The 7,854-nt window shown below is 46.2% G+C and overlaps 1 pseudogene; it reads right to left on the bottom strand.

Moving 5' to 3' along the window:
* Window positions 1-1,123: 1,123 nt before the first annotated feature.
* Window positions 1,124-2,905, bottom strand: LOC135442911 (inositol 1,4,5-trisphosphate receptor-interacting protein-like 1; annotated as a pseudogene).
* Window positions 2,906-7,854: the final 4,949 nt, after the last annotated feature.

The raw sequence follows: 7,854 nt of genomic DNA, 5'->3' as shown, positions 1-7,854 counted from the left end.
GATTCTGCAAGACTGCATTTTATTGAAACAACAGCGCAGCAGTTTCTTGCTTGCCAGTCATACATACACTAACTGTGGAGCATTAATATGTGTCTAAACAGATAGTGACATGATATACTTACTAACTTTATATTGTTCTATACACACTATATTGTTCTATTATCATATTTATTACTATGATTTTTAATTATATAACATTTTATGTGTTTAGTAAACATTTAATTATAAATATAATTTATTCTGTGTAATTATATAGGAACTAGATATAATTGTTATTTTATTTCATTTCCATTTTATATATTAAATTATTGTTTTGTATTAAATACAATATGTGTATAATATATATTTTATACATACATCTATGTAATAAAAATCTTGCCTCTTATAAATGCAGTAACTACAGAGTATTAATACTTATCACAACAGGTAGTGACATTATATATGTGCTATTTATTTTCATAAAATAATATGACAATTTATAAACCATCACTATAATATGTATCTATTAAAACACATCTGTTAATAAAAATAATTGTAGTTTTATATTCACACTATAGTTATATATACATATATGTATCTGCCTATGTATCCCATTCATTCCTGTCTTTGTCATGACACTAAAAGCTGGTTCTCTGCCACCAGTTGCAAGCCCCATGGGCACATGTATCCAAAGGAGGGCTCCAAGGCTGGTGGAGTGCTGGGAACACAAGCCCTATCAGGAGCAGAGCTGGGGTTGTTTGGCCTGGAGAAATGGAGACTCAGATACAACCTTATGACTCTCCACAACTATATGTGAAAGGTGGCTGCAGTCAGGTGGGGGTTGGTCTCTCTCTCCAGGCAGCAGCTGACAGAACCAGAGGACACAGTCTTAAGATGCGCCAAATGAAATTTAGGTTGGATGTTAGGAAGAAGTTTTGTACTGAAAGAGTGATAAAGTACTGGAATCATCTGCCTGGGGGAGGTGGTGGAATCACCATCCCTGGATGTGTTTAAAAGAAGATTGGATATGGCACTCAGTGTCATGGTATAGTTGAGGTGGTGTTAGGGCATGGCTTGGACTCGATGATCTTAAATGTCTCTTCAAACCCAGTGATTCTCTGATTCTGTGATTCTGTGAGCCCTGCTAACAGTGGCCGTAGGCCAGCATTCTTGCCAGGCGCTGGCGCAGATCAAGGTAGGCTTGCATCGCCTGGGAGTGGGCAGTTGGATCCTGTGCCAGACCGTGGAAGAGGTTGGGTGGCCTAGCCCTCAGTACATCTGGGGGCAGCCTGATCTCCTCTGGAAGCCTCTGGTTGCCCACAATAAAATGCTCCAGGTGTTTCTCTTCCAGAGATACACGCAGCTGCTCCAGAGCATCCGAGAGCTGAAGCAGGAAGTGTCTCCTTTGCCACTGTGACACTGGTACCGTGTGCAGCAGGCGCATGACAATGGTCTTGAGGGAATGGACGGAAAAGTCCTTGCGCGCAAGAACATGGGCAAGGAGCTGCAGGCATTTAAGGTGCGAGCTGTCCTGGGGGGCCTTCCTGGCCATGTGCCTGAAGAACTTTGTCTCTGCCACGGCATAGCTCTCAGGCCACATTGTGCTCGGGGTGCGGGGCCCTCGATACCGGCTGCTGATAAAGATGTCTGAGGTGAGTCGCCGCACCCCAAACAGCACCTTAACCTGGAAGCTTTCTTGGCTGTTGGTCAGCCTGAGGTTGCAGGAGCGTTTGGAGGGCAGCAGCACTAAATGCCAACTGCGTGACTGGGGCAAGCGCTGCCAGCTTGCTCCCACCAGTGTGCAGAACCAGTGGACAGTTTTCTTGACGTCAAGGTAGGAGTCGGTGCACAGCGTGTCTAGAAGGTTGGGCTGCTGAGTCATCCTCCTGATCACATCAGGGTGGTGCTGGAAGCACAGCATGTTCATACCCTGGTACTCTGTCGGGCACCTGCACTCCAGCTCCACACGGACACGGAAGTTCCTGCCAGGCTTCTGCTGGTCAGTGTCACGCTCCAGGTGGAAGAGGTGGCCTAGGGGAGGAGTCAGGGCTACAAGCACCTGGTACACAATTTCCTCCTCACTGGCAGTCCAACCTTCAAAGGCACTGCCAATACCAATGGCTTGTTGCAGCACCGGGTAGAAAGTCCTACTCAAGGCACGCCTAAGGACAGTTAGGAAATTGTCTATCAGGGCCATTGTCCTGTTGCAGCCTGTCTGCAGGTCCTGTACAGGCCACTGTATGCGCTCGTCTAGAAGCCATCTCAGATCATATGCCCATGTCTCATCCTCTTCCTCTTCCTCCTTCTCCTTTTCTTTCTTCTCCTCACCACTGATCTGTGCGTCACAACTTCTTTTCCTCCACATAAACCATATGGCCAAGAGAAGAACCAAGAGCCCAGCAAATGCCCAGACCTGCCAGGGCTGCAAGGCAGACCTGAGCAGGTCTCTCCAGGATGTGCCACTCTGCATCAGCACGAGCTGCTTCACCTCCCGCTCCAGCTGAATCCTCTCCCGTTCCTGGAACTTTGCCTGCAGCTCCATTCGCAGACGCATCACCTCATCCAAAACATCTTCTATGGGCTGCGGGTACTGGACTACACTTAGCAAGAACAAGAGCCACAATACCCAGAGCTCCATGGTCTGCAGGAGGATGGAGAGAAGGCCTTGAGAGGAGTGGGGAGGGAGGCAGCTGGCAGGGGGGGCAGGAGGGACAGGAATCCCAGTGATCTGAGGGCAGGAAAGACAGGGCCCCAGACAGCTGGGGGCAGGAAGGCCTGTCCCACTGCCCCAGCAGCAACAGCAGCACTGTACCATGGCCAAGGCTCTGCCCATGAGGGGCTGTCCCTGAATGCAGAGGGAGAACCCAGCCTTGGGTACAGCATTTCTGCCCTGGCCCTTGTCCCCAGCATGGCCTCCCTGCCACATGTGCACTCACCACTTGCCCAAGCAATAGAGGGCCAGTGTTACCTGCTTCTAGGTAACCTGCTTCTAGGACCTGTTCTAGCTGCCCCCATTGTGACATGTCCCCATGATGTCACAGGTGCCACAGCACATCACAACCCAGCCAACTCCATCTTTGTCCCCACCCCAGGTCAGCCACTCAGAATGACCCTGGTGTACTGGTTAAGGCTGCTTTTGAGTGAACCCTCTTCAAAGAACTTCCTTTGGTCTCTCTTTTTCTTACCAGCTGCCTCCATTGGAGGTCTCCTAGATATCCATGTTGGAAGGCACCCTTGGGCATCATTGAGTCTAAGTCTTGACTCCATACTGGTTGAGCTACCCTTAAATCTCTGCATCATTGAAGTTGAAAAAGTCCCTGAAGATCACACAGTTCAACTGCAAACTTAACACTGTCTACTCCACCAAACAGTCAGGTCCCCAAATGCCATATGCGCATGACTTCTAAACCTTTCTGAGGGTGGTGACTCAGCCATTGCCCTAGGCAGCCTGTTCCCAAGCTTGATAAACTTTTTGTTGAAGGAATATTTCCTAGAGATCCAATCTAAATCTCCTGTGGCACAGCTTGAGATAATTTCCTCTGGTCATATTGTTAGTTCCCTGGGCTAATATGATAAACCCCACTTAGCTACAACCTCCCTTTGTTGAAGTGAGGGAGCGACCACCTTTGTTGATTTTGCATCTGACTCCACTTTATTCATCAATCAGGCACTTTTTATAACAGTGTTAATTCACTTCATGCATATTGCAAAATCTGAGCTCCTGTTAGGCTGTAGAGAAAACTTCAGCTCCTACTTTTGTTTACAATACCTGAAATTAGCTTACTGAAACCAAGATCAGTGTTCCCACCATGATATGAAAGGTTCTCAAAACCTTCATATCTATTCCAGACTGGCCGTCTGTTCCCAGTAGCAGCCAAGGACAGAACGGTCTGAGAATCTTGTTGTTTATATAAAAGGTGGATGAGAACCTAATTATTTACAGGATCAAGCCTGGGAAAGGCTGCTTTACAGCAGGCTTCTATATTTCCCTCAGCTGAATACCTTCATGGCCTCTTTCTTTAAGCCATGCTTAAACCAGGCTCTCCACATCCCTTCAGGGACCATCTGCTTCTGTCAGGTGCAGATGGTCCCTGAGCTGAGCTGTGAAACCAGCTCCTCCCAGAGGAGAGAAAGGTGCTGCTTTTATGCTGTGGTTGCCATGATAAAGTGCCAGTAGGAAAAAAAGCGTTCTCGGTGGTCAGAAGTTTCAGGCTGCCAGGAAATATTTCCATGCAAGGAGAACCTTTCTGCCAAGTACATCAACTAAGGGAATCCATACCCTTCCAAGCAGAAGGAAAAATCATCACTCTCCTTGTAGTAAATGTGAAGGTTTGGAGTGAAAGTCAGTGCTGGAATGTGCTAGGATATCCATGTGGAGTTCACTAACCTGCAAGGCCAGACTGTGAAGATGGGATCCCAGAAGCCAAGAAATGCCTTCTTGCTCTGGGGCCTTCCATGGCACTGACAGCACATGTGAGAGCCCTTCCTCATCCTTTGCCTTCAGGAAGGCCCCAGTTTGGGCAAAGCCTGAATTCCCCAGCTCTCCTGCTAATGACCTCAGGCTCACCAAGACTCTTTGGTCTCAGCCCAGGCAAGAGCAGAAACAAGGCCTCTCCTGGCTTCGTAGGCCCCAGAGATGAGCAAAGATGAGGAGTGTGCCAGAAGAGGCCATCAGCACTGCACAACAGCTTCTCTCAGCTGTAATTCACAGAAAATTTAAACACTAAAGTTATGGTTTGGGGTTTGTGTTGTGTTTTCTGTGGAGCCTTTTCCCCCACAAGAAAACCTGTGGCATTTTCCATGTTGCATTCCTGGATTTGAATGGTCCACTGTTGGTGCTGCCTAGATCGAACTCAAAATTGTTCTTTTGCCCCCTCTCTCTTCTCTGTTATGAAATGCCATTTCAAGGGGTTGATGGGTAACACCATTTCTCTTTTCTCATCTTGTGCTGGGGAACTGGGAACTTGGGAGAGCTGCCAGTCGCCCTCCCCTGCCCCAGCTTGACCCTAAAAGGTTTCTGCAGTAGGGTAACATGGTAGTGTTGCCAGTGGCTCCAGCTGCCAGCACCAGTGGCAGAGCCCAAATTCTACCACTGCAGGAGCTCTCTGCCCCCCATCTTGTCCAGATCTGGAGCTCATTTAAATGTTGGGGGTTTTATGTAGCTGCCTGAATAAATAAACAATCCTATGGCAAAGGGAGATTGAGGCTGTAATTTAGCAGGTAGGGACAGGACTGGTTTAAGGTAACTACAGGTGTCATAGAAAGAGGTGGTTGTGCCATCCTGTTTGGCTGTGTGCTGTGCCACTTCCATTAGTTTTGGGATCTGATTCATTTGGAAAGAAGGTGGGGTTTTATTTTTTCTCTTTATTTTTTTTTAATTGACAAGATTAATTATGAGAGTGAACAGGTCCCACATCCTGTAGATCGCATGGCTGCACAAATAGGAACATGGTTCCTGAATCCAAGGGCTCTGAGTTACATCTGCCTCTAATCACTCCCATATGCATTCTTTTGCATGTTCTGCTATGCGTTAAGGTTTCCTATCACGTGCTAATTGATTCATTACTTTGTGCTAAGCATGCAGTCACACGCTAGTTATTAACTGTCCCATATGTTAAACTCATTATGTATATGCTTAAATATTGTCTCCTGGGCTGCCAATCCTCTTTTATGTAATACCACATGTATGTTGAAGACCTTCAGACTTTAAACTTCCTGCTCATTAGTTTTGTGTATGATTTGTCAGTTACTTTTTGGAGCTCTTCCTTATTTCAGTTATGCAACAACTGTAATTAAAGCTATTGAGGCATAATATGTGCTTTAGCACTTACTAGAGGGGATGGAAAGAGTTATTTGAAACAACCAGCGCAATAATGGCATCACAAACCCTCTGTGGAGTTGAAGTTATGTTAGACCACATAAGTTTTGCAATAGTTAAAACTTCATAACTGGCTCAGAAAATGTCACTCTGGCAAACAAAATGTAGCTGGGAGGAGGCTGTAATGTTTCTGATGAGGAAGTTCACAGGTCAGAAATGAGAAAATATGGAAAGAAGCGCGTGTCACTCAACATCCCAACCTGCAGAATTTTAGAATAATGACTTTAAAGAATTCAGGGATGCACTGGATTTTTAATTTCTATAGGAAGAAGATGGGCTTCTTTTAGTATTACTACATTACACAGCGCACAACCTGTTTCTGTAAGATTTACCAGAAACGAGTTGACTTGAGCACACTTGTGAGGAAAAAAAGAAAAGAAAAGAAAAAAAGAAAAAGAAAGGTTGTCCAGAGGTATTTCTACTGTATGTTTGAGATGACAGGGTACAGAATTTTATCCTTTGTACCTGTAGTCCCAATGTAACACAGTTTTAGGTTCTACCATATGAATGCCGACCATCATCTTGGTGTAGAAAGATCTGTGGAATTCAGACCAGCCTCATTTCATACATTGTTAATTGCAGGAACTACTGGCTTGGGGGGAAATATCTGTACCCTCACTGGCTTTTATCTTCCAAGCCCCAAAAGGAGCAGCTGAAAGTCCTGTTGCATGTAGATAAGAAATGGCAAGTAAAGAGGCTGGGAGTAAGAGCTTGATAAAAGGTGTCTTTCCTAGGAAAAGCTAGTGCTTATGCATAGTATGTTGTCTGCCAGGAAGCAATCCCAGTAGAAAAGTAGGCAAATAGTCTTGAGTAAGAACTTGTTGAACACCTGGCCTGGGCTGTCCTAGCAGCTGCTCTCTGCATGCCTCCTGCTTGGGCAAAGCCAGCACAGAGTGATTTCTTTCCCACTTGGCACACTTGAAATTCCCAATTTCCTGAGCACAGATTTGTCCTGCAACATAAACCCTATGGCTGCAGCTAGGCAGACACAAGCACTGCTGATGTACCAGTGTCTGCAAACCACTACAGGAGTGGGCTCTGGGAGTGTCTGGCTGGGGTTGTTGCCCCTACCATGGGCTCCTTACCTGGTGTGCAATGCCAATTCACACACAGAGGAGAGGAATCTCTATTTCTTTATTCTAGTTTGTGCAAAGTAAGGAGCTAGGTGGTAACCCACAAAACACTAGCTCACTCATCACCAAAACTTTGCATTATTTATATGTTTTAGCAAACAAAAGTATCAGTATTCATTGGCTAGAAGTTGCATAGTTCTCTCATTAATTAGTATTGTATCTTCTTAGCTCAGTTTGGTCAGAGCATGGTGCTGATAACACCAAGGTAGGTTGTAGGCTCAATCCCCATATGGGTCATTCACTTCAGAATTGGACCTCTTGATCCTTGTGAGTCCCTTCCAGTTCTGAATATTCTGTAATTTTAGTGGTTAAGTGATTCTCTCACTTATGTTAATTACTCCACATGTTCATTCTCCTCCTCCCCTTGAGTCAGTGGGTTTCTAGACTTGATGGCCTGTGAGTCAGTGTTTTCATTCACCCCCCACCAAAATCACTTTTCACCCAGTTGGCACTTTAGACTGATGAGTTGCCCCTGTTTATTCCTCCGTCTGGCCCTACCTTGGGCGTTCTGCCAAGCACCCTTGTGGTCTCTTACTTCAGTATTCCATTGTGACTGATTTCAATACATATATAATCCTAAATTCCTTTTTCCTCATTCTTTCTCAACGGCTGCAGCTACTGAGGCATACTAAGTGTACAAACAGGGTTTATTGATATGTAGTTTATCAGTATGGAAACCCAACATCACAGGGACCGCTGCGCTTAACCGGGGGGGGGGGTCTTGCCGAGGTCCCCATGGAGGCGCTGACCCCTTGCAGCTTTCCGGGTGTTTCCTGAGAGGAAGCTTCCAGCCGGAGCGCCTGCCCCGGCTGCCTCCGGCTTCAGCCCGCCCCTGCAATCCCTATTGGATTCCCGGCCGAGGGG

Source organism: Zonotrichia leucophrys, chromosome 2 (assembly GCF_028769735.1).
Source record: "Zonotrichia leucophrys gambelii isolate GWCS_2022_RI chromosome 2, RI_Zleu_2.0, whole genome shotgun sequence".
Lineage (NCBI taxonomy): Eukaryota > Metazoa > Chordata > Aves > Passeriformes > Passerellidae > Zonotrichia > Zonotrichia leucophrys.
The sequence above is the reverse complement of the archived record's forward strand: the minus strand, read 5'-3'. Positions and strand labels throughout refer to the sequence as shown.